General features: G+C 44.2%; 1 protein-coding gene across 1 annotated transcript in view; it reads right to left on the minus strand.

Annotated features, from left to right (window-relative positions):
* The window catches only part of RAB8A (RAB8A, member RAS oncogene family), a 902,849-nt gene that overhangs the window by 464,389 nt on the left and 417,417 nt on the right, over positions 1-21,043 (minus strand). The window lies entirely within an intron of this gene.

Genomic DNA, 21,043 nt, shown 5'->3' on the forward strand with positions numbered 1-21,043 from the left:
CCTTTAAATGGAATGCAGTATTCAAAAATTCTTTAATTAGTCTCTATTAACTTTTTAATTGGAAAATTGCTTGAGTTGTTTGTTTTAATTTGGCGCCCTTTTTTAGATTTATCTGTATAAATAGATGTTTTGAAGTTTATATGTATTGTCTGATGAAGCGTGGTGGTGACCACGCGAAAGCGCTTACAATAAACGTTTTTGGTCTTCGTACACTGGATTACCTGTTACTTATTGCAAGAAAGTGAATTTATAGTTCCTAATTTAATGACTTTTTGTTGTACTCTATATGCTTACCGCATACTGATGCTTACTGCATACTGAGCAAGCGAAGCTATTGCTCCTGATTTACTGCTTTGCCGCTGTACTTCTTGTGAGCTTTAAGTCCAGATTGGATACATCAGGACTTTACACAGTTTCGTGGTGAGAGAGCCTGGTTGTTTTCTTCACCTTTGGCATAAAAGTAGGGTTGGTTCTTAAGGAGACCCTGTCTCTGTGAAAGATTATGAACGGTGGTATTGTCATTAGGGCCTGTAGTTCCGAAACCCTTCTTGCTGAGGTAATTGCCAACAGGAAAGCTGTCTTCCATGAGAGAAATTGTAAGTCCACTGAAGCTGCTGGCTCAAACGGAGGTAGAGTCAGTTTTTCTAGGACAAAGTTGAGGTCCCAAGCTGGCACTGGAGCCTTTCTTGGTGGCTTAATGTTCTTGATTCCCCTGAGGAATTGTCTTAACAAAGGATGTGAAAACACAGGCGGATCAGTGTTATATCTAGCTGAAATAGCTGAAGCATGTATCTTTATGGAAGAATATGAGAGTCCATTCTGTAGCATATCTGCCAAATATTCCAGGATGAGTGGGATGTTCAATAATGATGCATCATGTCCCTTGCTGGTATTCCAAATGCTGAATCTCTTCCAATTTGCTAAGTAAACCTTTCTGGTGGACGGTCTTCGAGCTTCTGTTAATATCCGCTGAACTTCCTTGGAGAGATATAGATTGAGGTTATTCATGGGATCTCCCAGGCTGTTAGCTGCAGTGTCTGAAGGTTGGGATGCACTGTTTTGAAGTTGTGTTGAGTCAAAAGTAGGGGCCATTGGGGAAGGGCCCACTTCTTGTTGTGACATATGCTCCGTAGTAGTGGGTACCAGTGTTGTCTTGGCCAGTCTGGAGCTATTAAGATCCCCTTGGGTCTCTCTGCTTTGATCTTTAGTAATACTGTGGTCATCAGTGGCAGAGGTGGGAATGCATAGATTTTTAGGAAGTTCCAGTTGAATGAAAGAGCATCTATTTTCCAAGCTTGAGGATGGTATGTCCTTGAACAGAATTTTTGAAGATGATGGTTGAGGTGAGAGGCAAATAGGTCTACTTCTGGTCTGCCCCATGTCGAGGTGAGTTGTATGAAGATCTTCGGATGTAACCGCCACTCGTGTGGATCTATGAAATTCCTGCTTAGGCTGTCCGCCAGCACATTGTCTTTGCCTGGAACAAACTGGGATTGTAACTGTATGTTTAGGCTCAGTGATTTTTCCCAAAGATTCATTGTCAGCCTGCAAAGGGGGTAAGAATGGGTGCCCCCTTGCTTGTTTATATACCACATCACAGTGGTGTTGCCTGTCCATATCAGTAAATGGCCTTGCTGAAGTTGTTGTCGAAAGGCCTCGATGGCATGCATTACTGCCAGCATTTCCTTTTGGTTTATATGCAGATGTGTTTCCTTTGGAGACCATTGCCCTTGTATACATCTGCCTTCCATGTGCGCCCCCCATCCAAGGTCTGAGGCGTCTGTGGTCATGGTCTGTGTTATCTGAGGTTTTTTGAATGACATACCTGTGTTTGCCTGGCTTACCGAGGCCCACCATAGGAATTCCTTTTGTAGGCATGGAATGAGCGGTATGGTTGTCTCTAAGTTGTTGCTGTGCTGAGACCATAGGCTTTTTAGGTACCACTGAAGCTTTCTCATGTGTAGTCTTGCTAATGGAACCAGGAGAATGCAGGATGCCATGTAACCCAGGGCCTGTAGGAATCTCCTTGCAGTCATCTGGGTGAGTTTTGCCAAACCTTTGAAATAATGAGTTAACTTCTCTTGCTTGTCTTCTGTCAGGAAAGCCATTTGAGATGCTGTGTCTAGATTGGCTCCTAAGAAGGTTATTTGCTGGGATGGTTGAAGTCTTGACTTTTGGAAGTTGACTGTGTATCCCAGAGCCTGAAGTAATTGTATAACATAGTTCAAGTTTTTTGTCAAAATCAATTTGTCGTCCGCTTGTATGAGGCAGTCGTCCAGGTATGGGTAAATTTGGATCCCCTGGAGCCTGCAATGAGCAATTACTGAAGCCAGGCATTTTGTGAATACTCTGGGCGCAGTAGATAAGCCAAATGGCAATTCTGAGAATTGATAATGCTTTGGCCCTGCAAGAAATCTGAGGTATCTTCTGCAGCTGTGTCTGATAGGGACATGCAGGTATGCCTCCTTGAGGTCCAGAGTAATCAGCCAAGACCCCTTGCCCAGCATGGGAAGGAGTTGCTGTAGAGTCAGCATTTTGAACTTTGGTACTATGAGAAAAGTGTTTAATGCGGACAAATCCAGTATTGGTCTCCATTGAGTTTCTTTTCTTGGCACAAGGAACAGTCTTGAGTAAAACCCCTGGCCTTGTTCTTGTTGTGGAACTCTTTCTATTGCTTTGATCTGAGCAAGCAGAGAAATTTGCTTGATAGCCTCTGCCCTCTGGTTTTGTGGTAGGTTTGGCATGCCTTGTTTTCTTGGTAAGGTATGAAAATGGAACCTGTAACCTTGGTCTATAATGTCCAAAATCCATTTGTCCTTTGTCAATCTGTGCCAATTGTCTGAAAACAGAGATAATTTTCCGCCCAAGGGAGCTTCTATTTGCTCCTTGGTCAGCGGACGTAGAGGAAAGTCATTGAGATTGTCCCTGTGGGGCAGGGGAGACCCCTGTGTCACTTCTTTGGTTTGCTGGCTGCCATTGTCGTCCCCTGTAAGGACCTCTGTATTGTCCTCTTCCTCGGCCACACCTGTTTTTACCCCTTTGAAATTTTTCAGGATTAGGAAAGGACCAGTTTTTTGAAGGCCAATTCCTGCTGAATCTGGGGGGCTGAACCTGGAGGAAATCTTTGACCGTCTGAACAGATTTTGCTTTTTCCTCGATGGACTTTAACACATCTTTAGCATTAGCACCAAAAAGCTTGTTCTTTTCCAAGGGTGCATCCAGAAGTTTTGCCTTAACATGATCTGGTAGAAGTTGTTCTTTTAACCATGCATGTCTACGAATGACTGCCCCCGTCATAGCTGCCCTACATGAAGCTTCCAATGCATCATATCCACACTGCAGAAAGTGATTGCTGACTTGCTGAGAATTATGTACAGCTTCCTGCAAAGACTTCCTGTCTAAAGGATCAGGAGAGGCCAATGTTTTCTGTAAGTCATCTAACAGGTAATCCTGATATTGTAACATATGAAAAAGGCAATTCAGAGCTCTCATAGATAAAGTAGTGGAGGTGTAGACCTTTTCTCCCCATCTCTCTAATGACCTAGCTTCCCTGTTGGAAGGCAAGGGGTTTTTAGAGGTGGAAGCTGAAACACCTTTAGGTCCCTGAGAAATAGTTTCTAAATCAACAGCATGGGCCCTGAACAAATGAGAATGCGTTTCTGGGACCCTGTAATACCTGTCTGGCTTGGCTGGAGCAGGAGGAAGAGTATCAGGGGTAACACTGGAGTCAGAATATAGATCATCCAAAACATCAAGCACAGGAGGAATAGCTAAGGGCCTGTGCTGGGGCTTTTTAAGGAAGATTCGAAGGCGCTTTCTGGAATCAGAATATTCCTGGCCTTGCCACTTGAAATGTTCCCTCATGGTATGCAGAACTTCCCCAAAAGAAATATCCTCAGGAGGGGAGGCCGAGGGGATGGAATCCTCTGCATCCGAGTCCTCATAGGTCTGGAAGAGCTCTTCCTGGCCATCGGAGTGGACAGAGTCCTCAGAATCTTCATCTGAAGGTATAGGGTCAGAGGGTTCAACCCGGGGCCTCTTATCAGAAGGAGGCTGAGATCCTCTCTCAGGATGGGCCTGTGAACCTCTAATCATGGAAATTAAGTCTGCGGCCATAGTCATGATTTGTGTTTCAGGAGTAGGCTGAGGTAAGGCTTTAGCAGTAAGGTGCTTGGTCTTGCTGGCTGCCTTAGCACGAGTGTAGGCCTTAATAGACATGGTCATAGGAGGCCTAGCAGCTCCACGTGCAGGAGTGACCTTATCTACAGCAATGGTCTCGGGCATTTCCTCGGTTTCAGTATCCGGAGGAAAATCTATAACTGGCGTCGGAGTGGTATCTGGTATCGAAGTCGTCGGTAATGCGGTGTCTTCGGTTCGGAGTGGTGGAATAACCGTCTCAGGGGAAACCGGAGCACTCACAGTAGGTTTTGGCGTGGAGTCGGTGGTAGACGTGGGCCGAGGATGTCGGTCCCGGTCTTTTCGTTTCTTGGGAGTCTGCGAAGTCGGAAGTTCCGACGGCATTGTATAAGCAAATTTTTCGCCGAAAAAGTCTTCAGCGAACTCCGCCCGGCGCCCGAGAGTGCACTTATTGAAGCGAGCACAGGCGACACAGGCCGAGACGTGGTCTGGGCCTAGGCAAGGAAGACAGTAAGAGTGGAAATCCTTATGAGGTATTTGTTTACCACAAGACAGACAATTGTTAACTTTTTCAGTAATTTCTGACATCGGCTGAGGAAAGAAAAGGTCCCCAACGGGGTACTTAGATTTTTTGATGACTTCGGATTCGAAGAATACAGGAGCTGACCGACCGGCACTTGCGAACTGCTTCTGCTTCGGGCACCGCGCGGCAAGAAAGACTGAAGAAAATGGCGTCGGCTGATGCTTATATACACCAGCCGCTCTGACGTCGGAGAGAAATGCGACATCAGCCGACGTCGGACCCAGACTTTTGAATCCGGCTGACTGAGGGCTGCCTGAGGCAAGACAACCCATATGTTATGACTGCAGTTGCATTCTTGAAGGACATCTGTGGTGTTGTCTGTCTTTAGTAGTAGTTGTCCTAGATGCAGCAGGTCCTTGAAAGCTACAAGCGCATTTTGTACAGCTAGCATCTTTTTTTGATTGATGTGAAGATGCCTTTGTTCTGCGGGCCACGTGCCCTGAATACATTTGCCTGCCATGTGTGCTTCCCAGGCGTAATCCAATGCATCTGTTGTCAGTGTTTGCCTGGCTGTGGGTTGTGTAAAAGGCTGTCCCATGTTGAGGTGACAAGCTTGAGCCCACCATTGAAACTCCTGTTGAAGGCAAGGGATTAGTGGTATAACTGTTTCCAAACTTTGAGAGTGTTGAGACCATACATTCTTTAGGTACCATTGTAGTTTCCTCATATGCAGTCTGGCATATGGAATTAGTAGTATGCAGGATGCCATGTAACCCAAGGCATGCAGAATTTTTCTTGCAGGGAGTTGGGTCTTTGTTGCCATCAATTGAAAGTACTGAGTCAGTTGTCCTTGTTTGTCTGGCGTGGGATAAGCCATCTGGGCCGTTGTGTTCAAGTTGGCACCCGGGAATATAATCTTTTGTGTGGGCACTAGTTTTGATTTCTTTTCGTTTACTGTGTACCCCAGGCAACTTACAAACGCCAGATGTTTTAGAAGAATTTCCTTGCACTCTGCTTGAATCAGGCAGTCGTCCAGGTACGGATAAATTTGAATTCCTTTCTGTCTGTAAAATGCAATTACTGGTGCCAGGCACTTTGTGAAGACCCTGAGCGCAGTAGATAAGCCAAAGGGCAGTGCAGAGAATTTGTAGTGCATTGAACCAGCTATGAATCTGAGGTATCTTCTGCAGTTTTGTCTGATAGGGACATGCAGGTATGCCTCTTTGAGGCCCAAAGTCACGAAACAAGCTTTCTTGCCCAGCATGGGAAGAAGCTGCTGTAATGTCAACATTTTGAATTTCGGAACATCCAGGTAAGTGTTTAGAGATGAAAGTTCCAGAATGGGCCTCCAGGCTTTGTCCTTTCTGGGTACCAGAAAGAGTCTTGAGTAAAATCCTTGTCCTTGCTCCTGTGATGGTACCTTTTGAATAGCTCTCATATCCATGAGTGCTGTAATTTGTTTTTGAGCCTCTGCCCATTGATTTGGTAGCAGATTTGGCATTCCTTTTAACTTTGGCAGAGTGTGAAAGTGGAACCTGTAACCTTGAAATACAATGTTGAGAACCCATTTGTATTTGGTGATCATTTGCCAGCTGTGGTAGAAGAGTGTCAGTTTTCCTCCCAAGGGGGCTGCCAAGAAGGATTTGTTTGGCAGCTGTAGTGGGAAGTCATTGGAGCTGCTTTTTATATGGGTGGGGCCTGTCTTCCCCTTCTTTCTGGCCTGATGCAACCCATTGTCGAGGCCTGTAAAGACCTTGTGTTTGACCTCTACCTCTTGGACGTCTGTATCTTCCCCTTTGAGGTCTGTCTGTAATTGGAAAGGACCAATTCCTTAGTCGGCCAGTTTCTGCTAAATATAGGAGGCTGAACATGTAAGAAATCCTTCACTGTTTGCATAGATTTTGCCTTATCCTCCATTTTCTTTAATACCTCTTCTGCCTTAACTCCAAATAACACATCCTGCTGCAAAGGTGCATCCAATAATTTTGCTTTAACATTATCTGGTAACGCATGTTCTTTTAACCAAGCATGTCTTCTAATGACAGAGCCTGTAACTACTGCTCTGCAGGAGGCCTCTAGAGAATCAAAACCACATTGCAAAGTATGCTTTCCAACTTGTTAAGCTGCATGCAATAAATCCTGCATTTCTTTAAAATTAGGAGGATCTGACTCTGGAAGCATTTTTTGTTTTAACTGAGACAGTAAAAATTGCTGATATTTTAGCATGTGAAACTGGCAATTTAAGGCTCTCATTGCTAAAGTTGCAGACGTATATACTTTCCTTCCCCATCTGTCTAATGCTCTGGAATCTCTGTCAGAGGGAAATGGATTCTTGGCTGATGAGGCCTTAACTCCTTTGGGTCCCTGAGAAATAGTTTCAGGGTCAGCTACAGGGCTTTTATACAGAAATTTATGAGAGTCAGGGACTCTGTAGTATCTGTCAGGTTTAACAGGGGCTGGAGGTAAGGAATCAGGATTTAAGCTGGATTCAGTATACACATCATCCACACTAACACTGGCGGAATAGCAAGGGGTCTGTGTTGAGGTAATAAAAGGAAGTCTCTGAGCCTTTTCTTGGATTCTGAGTAATCCTGGCCTTCCCAGTGGAAATGCTCCCTCATGGTATGTAGGGTTTCCCCAAAGGAGTAGTCCTCAGGCGGTGAGGCTGATGGAATTGATTCCTCAGCATCAGAATCCTCATAAGGGGGTAAAGAGTATCCTAGGTCTGAGGATGAATCAGAAGAGATGGACACCTGGTCGGATGAGTCATAGTCTGCATCCTGTCTAGGCCTTTTATCAGGAGGGGGATGGGACCCCCTGATCAGAGTGATTGGGTCTTTGGCCATTTTGAGCATTTGTTTCTTCGCAATGGAGGCCTGTCCTGGAGAATGCTGTATTTGTTTCTTTGACTTTAAAGGAGGCTTAGACTTAGCTGAGGGTTTAATGCTTAACTGAGTAGGTCTGAAGACACCCTCTGTAGTTGTGGGTTGCTCAGCTACTCCGGATCCCTCTGAAAGGTTAGTCTCGGGTAGGCTGAAGAACTTGTGCGTTCGAAGGCCCAGCCATCTCCCCGTGGGAGTCAGAGGCAGCTTGTGGTTCTACAGAAGCGGTAGTCGGGGGCTGCGAAGGCACCTCGCTGAAAACCGGAGAACTGGCGACTGGCCTAGAAGAGGCTTCGTCGTCAGCTTTGGGCCTCAGTTGCCTATCCTTATCTTTGCGCATTCTGTGTATTCCGGTCGTCGGAAGTTCCAACGGCATGGTATAATTGAATTTTCTACCAAAATAATGTCGGGCAAAATCAAACAGACGTTTAATAGTGCGCTTGTTAAACCTAGCACAATACCGACAACCAGTGACATCGTGGTCAGGGCCTAGGCATGGGATAAAATAGGAATGGAAATCCTTATGAGGTATTTGCTTCCCACAAGAAATACAGTTATTAACTTTTACTGACATCGGTCTGAGGCAAGAAAAGGTTTCCCCAACGGGGTACTTAGCTTTGTAGAAGACTTCGGTTCTGGATTCGGAATGAAAATCTCAGGAGACGGCCGACCTGCACTTGCGAACTGCTTTTGCTTCGGGCACTGCGCGGCAAGAAAGACTGAACGCGGCAAGAAAGACTGAAGAAAATGGTGTCGGCTGCATCTTATATACCCCTGTCGCACTGACATCAGGGAAGAGGCGACAGCAACCGACGCCGGACCAAGACTTTGGAACTCAGGCCGACTGGGGAACCGCCTGACGGCAGGATAACCCAAGTGTAATGACTGCAGCAGTGTAACACGAACATCTTGCTTTTGTGCCTCCGCCCATTGATTGTGTGGCAGGTCTGGCATACCTTTTGACCTTGGCAGGGTGTGAAAGTGGAACCTGTAGCCTGCGACACTATGTTCAAGACCCATTTGTCCTGGGTGATCATGTGCCAATTTTGTGAAAAAGTGCTAGTTTTCCCCCTAAGGGGGCTGCCAAAAGATAAGTGCTTGGTGCTGGCAGAGGAAAGTCATTGGGACCGTTTCCTGTATGGCTGCGATTTGTCTTCTCCATTTTTGGAAGTAGAAGCACCCCATTGCTTAGGCCTGTAAGAGCCTTGGGGCTGGGATCTGCCTCTGGGGCTTCTGTATCTGCCTCTTTGTGGCCTGTCTGACACTGGAAAGGACCAATTCTTTGTAGGCCAGTTCCTGCTAAATATGGGTGGCTGCACCTGTAAGAAATTCTTAACTGTCTGCATAGATTTCACTTTGTCCTCCATTTTCTTCAACACCTCTTCTGCTTTAACACCAAACAAAGTATCATGATGTAATGGAGCATCTAATAATTTTGCTTTAACATGATCTGGCAGATTCTGTTCCTTTAACCAAGCATGCCGCTTAATGACCGAACCCGTAACAGCTGCCCTGCAAGAGGCCTCCAGAGAATCAAAACCACGTTGCAAAGTATGCTTTCCCACTTGTTCAGCTGCATGCAATAAATCCTGCATTTCCTTGTTTTCTGCACATTCAGAATTTGTTAACATTTTCTGTTTAAGCAGGGACATTAAGTATTGTAGATATTTAAGCATATGAAATTGACAATTTAAAGCCCTCACAGCCAAGGTAGCAGAAGTGTAAACCTTTTCTCCCATCTGTCCGGTGCCCTTGAATCCCTATCAGAGGGGATAGGGTTTTTTGCAGTGGAAGCCTTGACCCCTTTGGGACCCTGAGAAATAGTTTCTGGGTCAGCAGCAGGGTTTTTATAAAAAAATTTATGTGAATCTGGAACCCTGTGGTATCTGTCTGGCTTAACAGGTGCAGGGGGTAAAGAGTCAGGAGACAGGCCGGACTCTGAAAATACATAATCTACAATGTCTAAAACAGGAGGGATAGCAAGAGGCCTGTGCTGAGGTAGTAAAAGAAAGTCTCTGAGCCTTTTCTTAGATTCCGAGTAGTCTTGGCTCTCCCAGTGGAAGTTCTCCCTCATGGTATGCAGGGTTTCCCCAAAAGAATAATCCTCAGGAGGGGAGGATGAAGGGATAGATTCTTCCGCATCGGAATCCTCATAGGGAGGGAGAGAGTATTCCTGATTAGAAGAGGAGTCCGAGGAAATGGAAACCTGATCTGAAGATTCATATTCTGTCCCTTGCCTAGGCCCTCTTATCAGGAGGGGGATGGGAACACCTAATCAAGGTAATTAGGTCTTCGGCCATTTTGAGCATCTGTTTTTTAGGCATGGAGGCCTGTCCATGGACTTGCTGCACTTGTTTCTTTGTCTTTAGTGGTGCTTTAGTCTTTGCCTTTGAAGCTGTAGCCGGTTTTATATATAACTGCATAGGCCTGAAAACGCCTTCAGAAGCCGATGCCTGCTCAGTGGCTCCAGACCAATCTGAGGGAATATTTTCCAAGTGTCCAATACCTTGAGTTTCCAGAGGCCTAGTCTGCTCCATGTGGTAGTCGGATGTGGCCTGCGGCTCTGAGGTTGCGGGCGTCAGGGGCTGCTGAAGTGCCTCACTGAGAACCGGCGAACTGGCAACTGGCTTAGAAGAAGCCTCGTTGCCAGTTTTGGACCTCGGATGCCTGTCCTTTTCCTTGTGTTTCTTGTGAATTCCAGTAGTCGGATGGCTATCAGACGACATTGTGTAATTAAATCTTTGGCCAAAGTAATGAAATGCAAAATCGTACCGACGCTTAATAGTGCGCTGGTTAAATCTAGCACAAAACCTGCAATTAGCAACGTCGTGATCAGGGCCTAGGCAAGGAATACAATAAGAATGGAAGTTCTTATGAGGTATTTGCTTCCCACAAGAAATACAACTATTAACTTTTTCTGACATCAAGTCTGGAGCAAGAAAAAAGTTTCCCCAATGGGGTACTTGGCTTTAAATGAAGACTTCGGATCTGAAATTTGAACACGAAAATCTCAGGAGTCGGCCGACCGGCACTTGCGAACTGCTTCTGCTTCGGGCACCGTGCGGCAAAAAAAGACTGAAAAAAATGGCGTTGGCTGCATCTTTTATACCCCTGGTGCTCTGACGTCAGGGAAGAGGCGACAGCAACCAACGCCGGACCAAGACTTTGGAATTCAGGCTGAGTGAGGGTAGCCTACCAGCAGGATAACCCAAGAGTAATGACTGCAACAGTGAAACATGATGAACATCTCTAAACTTTCTAAACAGCAATAAATCATAATAAAGAGCAACAAACGATATCCTTAAAACTATTCTTAAGAAATATTTCAAAGAACATGCTTACCTAATGAATGCCCTAAACTGTTATAAACTCACTACTAAGCTAACCTGCATCTATAAAAAAATAATCCTCTAATAGGAGATTTGTCTCCATAAAATGTAGTAAAGTATAAGGTAGTTAACTGCATTCTATAATTCAAAAACTTTCTAAAGAATACAAGAGTCCTCAAGAACACATCTGGCAACTTCAGACGGCAAAGAACATCTGAAGTACTGAAGTGTACTACAAAGAATTATGGATAGGGAAGGAGTAAGCCCCAGAACTAAGTGTCAAATTCAGTGCAGAGGTCAGATCAAGTCAGATCCTACATCCCACATGTTGAACAGTATGAAAATAACCGACCTACTAGTTAAAACACAAAAGTCTAACATCCTTGCTTTAATACGCATTTAAAGCAATACAGACCACAAATGCAAGTTCAACAGATGCTATGATCAAAACAAAACTTTTCATAATTTCTGAGAGGGAACAGGAACACTTGCCCATCTACCTACTTAGCTGAATAAACTACCTAAAACCTCAACACGGTGTCATTATTCCTCCCACAGGAAGGTATCGGAGAGAATCTCCTAGACCTGCTAACTAAAGGTACTTTTTATCTGGACAAATCCTTTGTACTCTGTTTCATGATGGTCCTGTCACCCTCTGGGTCACACGTGGGATACCAGAACTGACTCAAGTCTTCTGGATTACCTCTGTGTTCTTTATTTGTATCTGCGGTTGTCACTTGCTGCTCCAAAATATCTGATATTAAAATTCTTAACAAAAACTGGATAGTCGCCCACTATTTCTAATGTTGTCATGAGTAATTTTCCAGTTGTACTACTGCATCCCTAATGGTCAATACATAAAGGATATGTGTTAGGAAGGCAGTTTTAATTGTATGCTGTCTTCAGAGATGCAAGATTCTCACCCTCTTCTTTTAGCACAACTGGATATTATTTGCCTCCCCACCCCCACCCATCCTACGGCTTCTTTTTCACAACTAAAATGAGACATGCCTGACTTGAGAGTAAGTTCTGTACTGACACAATAAGGTTTAAGAATTTACCAGAACAGTAGATATCCAAATGATCACTGTTGTAGTATTACTAACTTATGGGATACCGTGCAAAGGACAGATGTACATCCGACCAGCACGCTAAAAGGATGGGTGCCTTCCTTTTGTGACCTACGTCCGACGTACGACATCCCAAAAGAGGTAAGGTACATAAGGGACATATGAGTGGAACTACCTCAGGATTTTCCTGCTCCGGACCAAGGAACTAAAGCAAAGATAGGGTCAATTATACACATATGTACAAATCAAAGAAGAGGAAAAAAATACGAATCCAATTCAGCCCAACAAAAAGAGGAAGGATGTAATACTGCAACAGTGATAGGTCAGACATCTACTGCTATGGTAATTTCTTACACAAATGTATCCTTCCTTAGATCACTGCAGCAGTATTACTAATTAATGGGAATATTCCCAAAGCTTTGATCTGAGTTATGGTCCAAAAGACAGTGAAGGACAGACCTAGCAAAAGCAGCTCTAGTCCTATAAAACACATTAGCCTTGCAATGTTTCGAGAAAATGTGAACAGAAGAACAAGTAGCTGCTTCGAGGACAGATCTAGAAGCCATACCCATGAAGAAAGCTCCCAAAGAAGTTGCAGTTCTAATGGAAGAGGCTTTCGCTGTAACTTGAATTTGCTTTCCCTGGAAAGAACAAAAGGAAATATCCTTAGAAGTTCAGTTAGAAACAAATAGTTTGTCTGTGAACAAGAGACTCCTGGTTTTGTCCTGGAGTGATAAAAACCTGTTCAGACTTTGATCCACTTAGTTTTAACAAAATAAAACCTGAGCCGATTATGTATGTCTAGGGAATGCACAATCATCTCTCTCTTATTCCAAGGACAAGGAAGATAGGCAAGTTCAGAGTCTTGTTTAAAGAAATATAATTAACAACCTTACCCCTAAAAGAGGGATCAGTCCAAAGAGTAACCCTAACCATATGGAAAATGAGAAAGGGTGGAACAGCAGGCATCAATGGATGCAAACTCTGACACCCTTTTAGCAGACGTCAAACCCACCAGTAAAACAGTTTTCCAAGTACACAATTGAGAAACGAAGCATCAACAAGATAAAAAATAGACAGCCCAACTTTTTCCAGGACATAGTTCAGATCCCAAGAAGGGGATGTCTCTCCTTTGCAATCTGATGTATAGGACAACTTTCAAAAACTGCCTGACCTCAAATTGAGAAGAAATTGAAAGATGCAGAGGAAAGCAGGCAGAAATGGTTAAAAGATGTGCTCGAATAGACAAAAAATACCATCCCAGCATTGAGCAGCTTATACACGTAAGCATAAATATTATTGAGAATACCCAGTTGATAAAGGTCCTTATTCTTTTTGTGGTCCTGTGGTACAACAGGTAGCGACCTGCCTTTGGTGCAAAATGACATGGGTTCTATTCCCACACCAGACAGATATATTGCTAACATAGCAGTACAGAGGTTGGGAGTTGGCATAAGAGTATCATGCACAAGGAACAGGATTCAGTGCTCACCTTTGAGGGAAACTGTCTAGGCATAAAATGGCCCACAAAGGCAACTAGCATACTACTAAAAAATGAACCACAAGGACAAGCTAGCGTTTCGAAATGGAAAAGATTTCCTTGCAGTTGGTTTTCTAGCCTCCTGTAAAATCCAAAGCACATCCTCAGAAAAGTGGCACCTAAAAGGGGTTAAAATTCTATCACCCAAAAAGTCAAATTCAAAGTCTGAAAGTTGGCATGAATTAAACAGCCTTTGTTCTGTGTGAGCAAGTCCATCATGTGAGATAACTTGTGATGACTTCCCCTGGCAAAGTGGAAGGGAAGGAGAGGGCTACAAGGGACTCGCCAACACATTTTTGTCTTGTCCTTCTTGACTTTGAGAAGGACTGAGGATCAGAGGAAGTGGCGGATAATCACAGAACCACCTTCCCCTTCCAAGAAAACACAATGGAGTCTGTTCAAGCTTAAGGGCATGGCACTTTTGAATAGAACAGCCAGATTTGTCTCTTGTGTAGAGGTAGAAAGATTTACCTGAAGAGTATCGCAATGATAACAGATATCCAGAATGACCTCCTCCGGTTTTGCATCCATTCATAAGGGTCCACTTACAGAAGTCTGCTACAGTATTCTCTTCTGAGGGAATACACAGCTTGAAGAAAGACATTGTGCTGAATCACAGTCCCAAGGAATTAAAGCTAGCTTGCAGAGGCAGAAAGATTGATGGCTTCCTACTCATGTACCCACATAACCATGGTGTTGTCTGCATAAATCCTAAGAGGACCTGGAGTCTATAGATAATGTAGACTGAAGGGCTAAGCCAAGTGCCTTCATTTCCTTTATATTTATGTGGTTTTTCCTTATTTTTGGGAACAAACCCCTGGAGACTCTGGTGCCCTTGGAAAAAGCTCCCCATGCCAGACAAATGGTTCCTGGCAAGGAGGAAGAACCAAAAAGGTCACTCCCGGGTTGGGGGTAATCAGGTTGATCAACCGAAGGAATTCCTACTTGAAGGGTGACAGAGGAATTAGGAAGATTAATGGGTGGTAATGCTGAAATCTTCCTCATGTGGAGCATGGCATAAAGTATCATATGAATCACTGATGCCATGCATCTGTGGTCACATTGAGGGAAGGAGGTTTTGAATGTAATGTAAGGAAGAGAACCCTGTCTGCAAGAAAAACAGCTGTCATTGACAGACTATTGATTCTGCATCCTTGGAAAAATCTGATCACGGGACACAGTTGGGCAAGACTCCTTTAGGTTCAAATAGAACCTCAGATTGTTCAGAAGATTCATAAAATCCACACGTTTGTAGAATCTTTTGGGAAAAGGCCAGAATGAGAAGGTCATTTAGATAAAAGTTTAAAGGGGAAGTCTGCAGAATCAAGGACAGGAGCTAGGTACTTTATTTCTGTGGCAGCTGATGGACAAAGGGTAAAGCAAAAAACAAAGTTAAATGAAGAGAGAGATCGTTAAGAGTTTCCTGCAAGCAGGTATATGAAGAAAAGTGTCCTTTAATCCAATATCACAAAAAAAGGTTTGAAGGAGTAGAACTGGAACTAAGGACTGGAAGATCAATATTCTGAAACTTGGGATTTTGTGAAAAATATTGAGGAAAGAAAGGTCTAAAATTGGTCTCCAAATGCCCTCTTTTCTGGGAACCACAAACATTCTTGCCCAAAAATCTCCCTTTATTAGGTCTATTTTCCTTTTCTGGTTTCTGTTCCTTGCGAACAAAGGGACCAGTCTCAAAAGGGTAGTTTCTCTGATACTTAGGACAGGAGAAAGATTTGCTATAGATCTTGCATGACATTACCCTTCTCCTGCAAGATCTTGAAAAGTTCCGCAGATACAGAATGAGAGAGGTATTACTGATCCACAATAGAGTGCAGAAGCTTTGGTTTGATATCCTCAGGCTGAAATCTAAGCCATGAAAATCTACGAAGAAAAGACCCAGTAGCAGCTGCTCTGAAGAGGCATCAGCAGCATCATAGCTGTACTTAGACTGCTTAGCAACCTGAGAGGCATAGCTGAGAAGAGCTAATGCAGAAGATTTAGCTTTAAAGAGTTCTCAAACTCTAATAGAACACAGCTTAAGTTACCAGAAGAGTCTTTTGTAAAATCCAAAAACAGATCTTCTGGAACAACCTCATGTTGACATAGCTCAGATGCAAGGAAAGGAAAAAAAAAAAAAGAGTAAGGAGGTGACCTGAAACCAAAAGAGGAAAGGCTGGCAATAGTGGCCATGACAGTGGTCTATGTACACGTTGGTTTACAAACTCCATTGAAAAAGTGAAAAACTTAAATGCAGGTTCTGTAAAACAAAACTGGAAAAGTCTCACACTGTGTGATACACTCATGGATGATGACCTGTACAATGAAAGACACAATAATGTGACAAGACTGTTGCACAGTGGATTGTGCTAACACTACAATATAGACACAACTAAGTACTAGAAAAATTAACCATAAAGCATTACACAGAAAAAGTTATGTTCTTACCATAACATTCCATCTATGTTGTCCATCTTCAGTTTTCATTAATCTGTGGATCTCTGTTCCAACCCTTGAAAATGACCAGTCACTCTCGAAGGTTAAGATTCCAGAGTTGAGCTCCTCACTTCTACCCATAATGCCCCACTCCCCCACACTACCTCAGATCGAGTTTGTCCACAGCATAAATACCAAAAATTTCTATCCTACATAGAGACAATCATCCAAAACTATGAGAAAGGAAATCAGGAGCTCAACTCAAAGAAAAGACTAGCAGTGTAAAATCTTACCATAACCACAGACGTCGCCCTCTTCCATGTTGCAGTATTCTGACTGTGGGATCCTCCATCTCAGGCGACCCAAACGTCCGGCTCCTACGCAAAAGCTTAAGCCTGGTTGCTGCCAGGTGCATGGGACTTCACAAGCAGGGCCATACACCACTGGCCTTAATCTGACATCTGCAGGGACAGACCTCAAAACTGACTGCCCAGTCAGACAACAGTCTAAGGAGAACGAAAAAGACTACATCTAGACAGGGTAAATGCAATGAAGGGGGGCAGGTGGGTGGGAAGGAATACTGTACCATGGAAGAGAAGGACATCTACGGTTATGGTAAGATTTTAAACAACTAATCTATGTCCTATTCCCATGCTGCAGTATTCTGACTGTGGGAGAGGGCCACAGCTCAATAAGAGGAAAGGGTGGTGGAAGAAGTTGCAGTTGCCAGGAATCCATGCAGGATTGCCCTTGCAAATTTTGCCCTGGCTCTGGGCACGTGGTCCAATTTGTAATGTTTGGTAAAAGTATGCACAGAGGAAAGTACAGTTTTGTACCTACCATAAATGTAGATGTCCGATAGGTATGCATCTGCAGTCATCACATATGGGTTGTCCTGCCTCAGGCAGCCCTTCGGTCAGCCGGACTCCAAAGTCTGGGTCCGGCGTCGGCTGATGTCGCCCCTTCCCCGACGTCAGAGCGCCTGGGGTATGAAAGCGTCAGCCAACGCCATCTTCCTCAGTTTTTCTTTCCCCAGATGCCAGGTGCCCTCTAAGGAAGGCTAAATTTGGAGAAATGCAATAAATTCCAAACATGCACAAAAATATATACATATATAAAAACACATACACCATAATAGATAACCCCAGCTAGCTATGTGAGGGGAATGTACCCAAGAAATACCACAGAGGGGAAGGAGGGAGGGTAAACCTGACTGCAGATGCATACCTATCGGACATCTACATTTATGGTAGGTACAAAACTGTACTATGTCCTTCAAGGATGCATCTGCAGTCATCACATATGGGTAGAATACCATAGCCAATCTGGGGGTGGAGGATCTATGTAAAGGATGGTGTAGCTAAAATGCCCTGCAGGACTGCCGTAGCAAAGCCTGCTCTGGATCTGGAATATAATGCTTGGAAAATGTATGCACGGAGCTCCATGTAGCAGCTTCTAAAATGTCCTTGGTAGCCACCCCTCTTAAGAAGGCTGTGGAGGTGGCTGTGGCTCTGGTCGAATGAGGTCTAATGTTAGCTGGCACAGTTTTTCCATGAAAGGAGCAACAGAAACGAATGCAATTCCCTATCCATTTTGAAATTGTCTGTTTTGAAATTGCTTTTCCTTGTGCACCAGCAGCATATGCTACAAACAACTGGTCAGTTTTTCTGTAATTTTTAGTTCTGTCCAAGTAGTAGCGCAACTGTCTGTGTATGTCTAGGGTGTGCAGAAGCTTTTCCCCTTTGTTTTGTGGATTTGGAAAGGTAGGCAGGTGAATAGCTTGGTTTAATGAGACCCTAGATACCACCTTTGGCATAAATGAAGGATTGGTTCTCAATGAGACTCTGTCTTGATGAAAAATAAGAAATGGCTGTACTGCCATGAGGGCCTGTAACTCAGATACTCTTCTTGCTGAGGTTATGGCCAGAAGGAAGGCAGTCTTCCAAGAGAGGAACTGTAGTTCTGCAGATGCTGCTGGTTCAAAGGGAGGCAGTGTTAGCTTTTCCAACACGAAGTTAAGGTCCCAAGTAGGCAGTGGTGGTTTCCTTGGAGGATTGATGTTTTTAATTCCTCTTAGAAACTGTCTTAGCAGAGGATGAGAGAAGACAATCAGTATTGTACTCTGCTGAAATTGCTGAAGCATGAATTTTAATGGAAGAGTAAGACAGGCCATTGTGGAGCATTTCTGCTAAATATTCCAGGATATGCGCCATGTTCATAACTGTTGCATCTAGGCCCTTTGAGGTGCTCCAGGTGTGAAATCTTTTCCATTTTGCTGAGTAAGCCTTTCATGTGGAAGGCCTGCGAGCTTCCATGATGATATCCTTCACTCTTTTGGATAGTTTATCCTGGTGATGAGTCAAGGTATTTTCCAGGCAGCTAGCTGTAATGTTTTCAGGTTGGAATGCAGAGTTTTGTAATTGTGCTGTGTCAGGAGAAGCGGCCATTGTGGCAGAAGCCATGGTTTTGTCCGTGACATGCTCTTTAGCAATGGGTACCAGTGCCGTCTTGGCCAGTCCGGAGCTATCAGAATCACACTTGGCTGCTCTGCCCTGATCTTCAGTAAGACCTTGGTCATTAATGGAAGAGGTGGGAATGCATACACTGTTAGAGCTCTCCAGCTGAAAGAGAGGACGTCCACTTTCCATGCTTGTGGGTGGTATGTCCTTGTGCAGAATTTCTCCAGCTGATGATTGTGTGGGGAGGCAAAGAGGTCTATGTCGGTCTCCCCATGATTGTGTTATCTGATGGAAGATGTCTGGGTGCAGCATCCATTCGTGTGCATCCATGATGTTCCTGCTTAAGCTGTCCGCCAGTATATTGTCCTTTCCTGGTACAAACTGGGATTGCAGCTGTATATTGAGAGTCAGGGAAAGTTCCCATAGATTCACTGCCAGTCTGCAAAGAGGGTAGGAATGGGTGCCTCCTTGCTTGTTTATGTACCACATAACTGTAGTGTTGTCTGTCCTTATTAGCAGGTGGCCTTGATGTAGAAATAACTTGAAGGCCTCGATTGCATGTATCACTGCCAGCATTTCCTTTTGGTTTATGTGCATGCGTAGCTCTTTTTGTGACCATAGTCCTTGAATGCATCTTCCTTCCATGTGCGCTCCCCATCCGTGGTCTGAAGTGTCCGTTGTAATGGTTTGGCTGGCTATTGGTTTGCTGAAGGGCAAACCCCTGTTTGACTGGCTTGCTTGAGCCCACCACAGAAATTCCCTTTGAAGGCATGGGATGAGTGGTATCAAAGTTTCCAAGCTGTGACTGTGTTGAGTCCATAAACTCCTTAGGTACCATTGGAGTTTCCTCATATGTAGCCTTGCTTGAGGAATCAGAAGAATGCAAGAAGCCATGTAACCCAGGGCCTGCAGGATTTTCCTTGCAGTCAGCCGAGTTTGTCTTGACAGGTTTTTGAAGTAATCCGGTAGTTGGTTTTGTTTTTCTTCTGTGAGGAAAGCCATTTGGGTGGTTGTGTCTAGATCCGCACCCAGAAAAGTTATTCTTTGGGATGGTACAAGTCTTGACTTGTGAATGTTGACTGTATATCCCAAGGCCTGAAGAAGATAGATGGCATAATTCAAGTGTTTTATCAACATTTGTTGGCTGTCCGCTTGTATAAGGCAGTCGTCCAGATACGGGTATATTTGCATCCCCTGAAGTCTGCAGTGTGCTATTACTGATGCCAGGCATTTCGTGAATACTCTGGGCGCAGTAGATAAGCCAAAGGGCAATGCTGAGAATTGATAATGCTCTGAACCTGCAAGAAATCTGAGGTGTCTTCTGCAGCTTTGTCTGATAGGGACATGCAGGTATGCCTCCTTGAGGTCCAGAGTTACCAGCCAAGACCCCTTGCCCAGCATGGGAAGGAGTTGCTGTAGAGTCAGCATTTTGAATTTTGGCACAATGAGATGAATATTTAGTGCGGACAAGTCGAGAATAGGCCTCCATTGTTTTTCTTTTCTTGGAACAAGGAAGAGTCTGGAATAAAATCCTTGGCCTTGTTCTGCGAGAGGAACCTTTTCTATTGCTTTCAATTCCATTAAGTTGGAGATTTGTTTCAAAGCCTCTGCCCTTTGATTTGGTGGCAGGTCTGGCATGCCTTTTCTTTTCGGTAATGTGTGGAAATGGAACCTGTATCCTTTGTCTATTATTTGTAGTGTCCATTTGTCCCTTGTAATAATGTGCCAATTTTCTGAAAATAAGGAAAGCTTTCCGCCCAAAGGTGCTTCCAATTGAGCCCTAGTTGGCGGTATCAAAGTAAAGTCATTGAGTCTGACCTTGTGCAGCAGTTGTAGGCCCTGCACTACCTCTCTGGTTGGGATGCTGCCATTGACGTCCTCTGTAGGAGCCTCTAGCTTGCCCTCTACCTCTGGCACGCCTGTTCTTGCCTCTCTGAAATCTGTCTGTGTCTGGAAAGGACCAGTTCTTGGAAGGCCAATTTCTGCTGAATCTTGGTGGTTGGACTTGCATAAAATCTTTGACTGTTTGTACAGATTTTGCCTTTTCTTCAAATTTCTTTAAGACCTCCTGAGCAGTGGAGCCAAATAACTTTTGCTTTTCCAGTGGAGCATCCAGAAGCTTTGCTTTAACATGGTCAGACAGAGATTGTTCCTTCAGCCAAGCATGCCTACGTATGACTGCACCTGTCATAGCTGACCTACATGAAGCTTCCAATGCATCATAACCACACTGCAAGAAATGGTTGCTAACCTGTTGAGAGTTATGTACCAGATCCTGAAGAGATTTGCGATCTAGGGGTTCAGGTTAAGACAGCTTTTTATGCAATTCATCTAACAAATATTCTTGGTACTGTATCATATGAAATTGACAGAGTAAAGCCCTCATAGAAAGGGTAGCAGAAGTATACACTTTTTTACCCCATCGCTCTATAGCCCTGGACTCCCTTTCAGAGGGGAGTGGATTTTTTGTAGTGACAGCTGCAACCCCTTTAGGGCCCTGGGAGATAGTTTCTGGATCAGCAGAGTGGGCCTTGTAAAGGAAAAGGTGGGATTCCGGGACCCTGTAGTACCTATCGGGTTTGGCAGGAGCCAGAGGGAGTGTGTCAGGGGTTGTGCTAGACTCAGAGTACACATCATCAATGAAATTCAAAACAGGGGGAATAGCCAAAGGTC

The sequence above is a fragment of the Protopterus annectens genome, chromosome 13.part0 (genome assembly GCF_019279795.1).
Source record: "Protopterus annectens isolate FY-2018-M chromosome 13.part0, PAN1.0, whole genome shotgun sequence".
Taxonomy (NCBI): Eukaryota; Metazoa; Chordata; order Ceratodontiformes; family Protopteridae; genus Protopterus; species Protopterus annectens.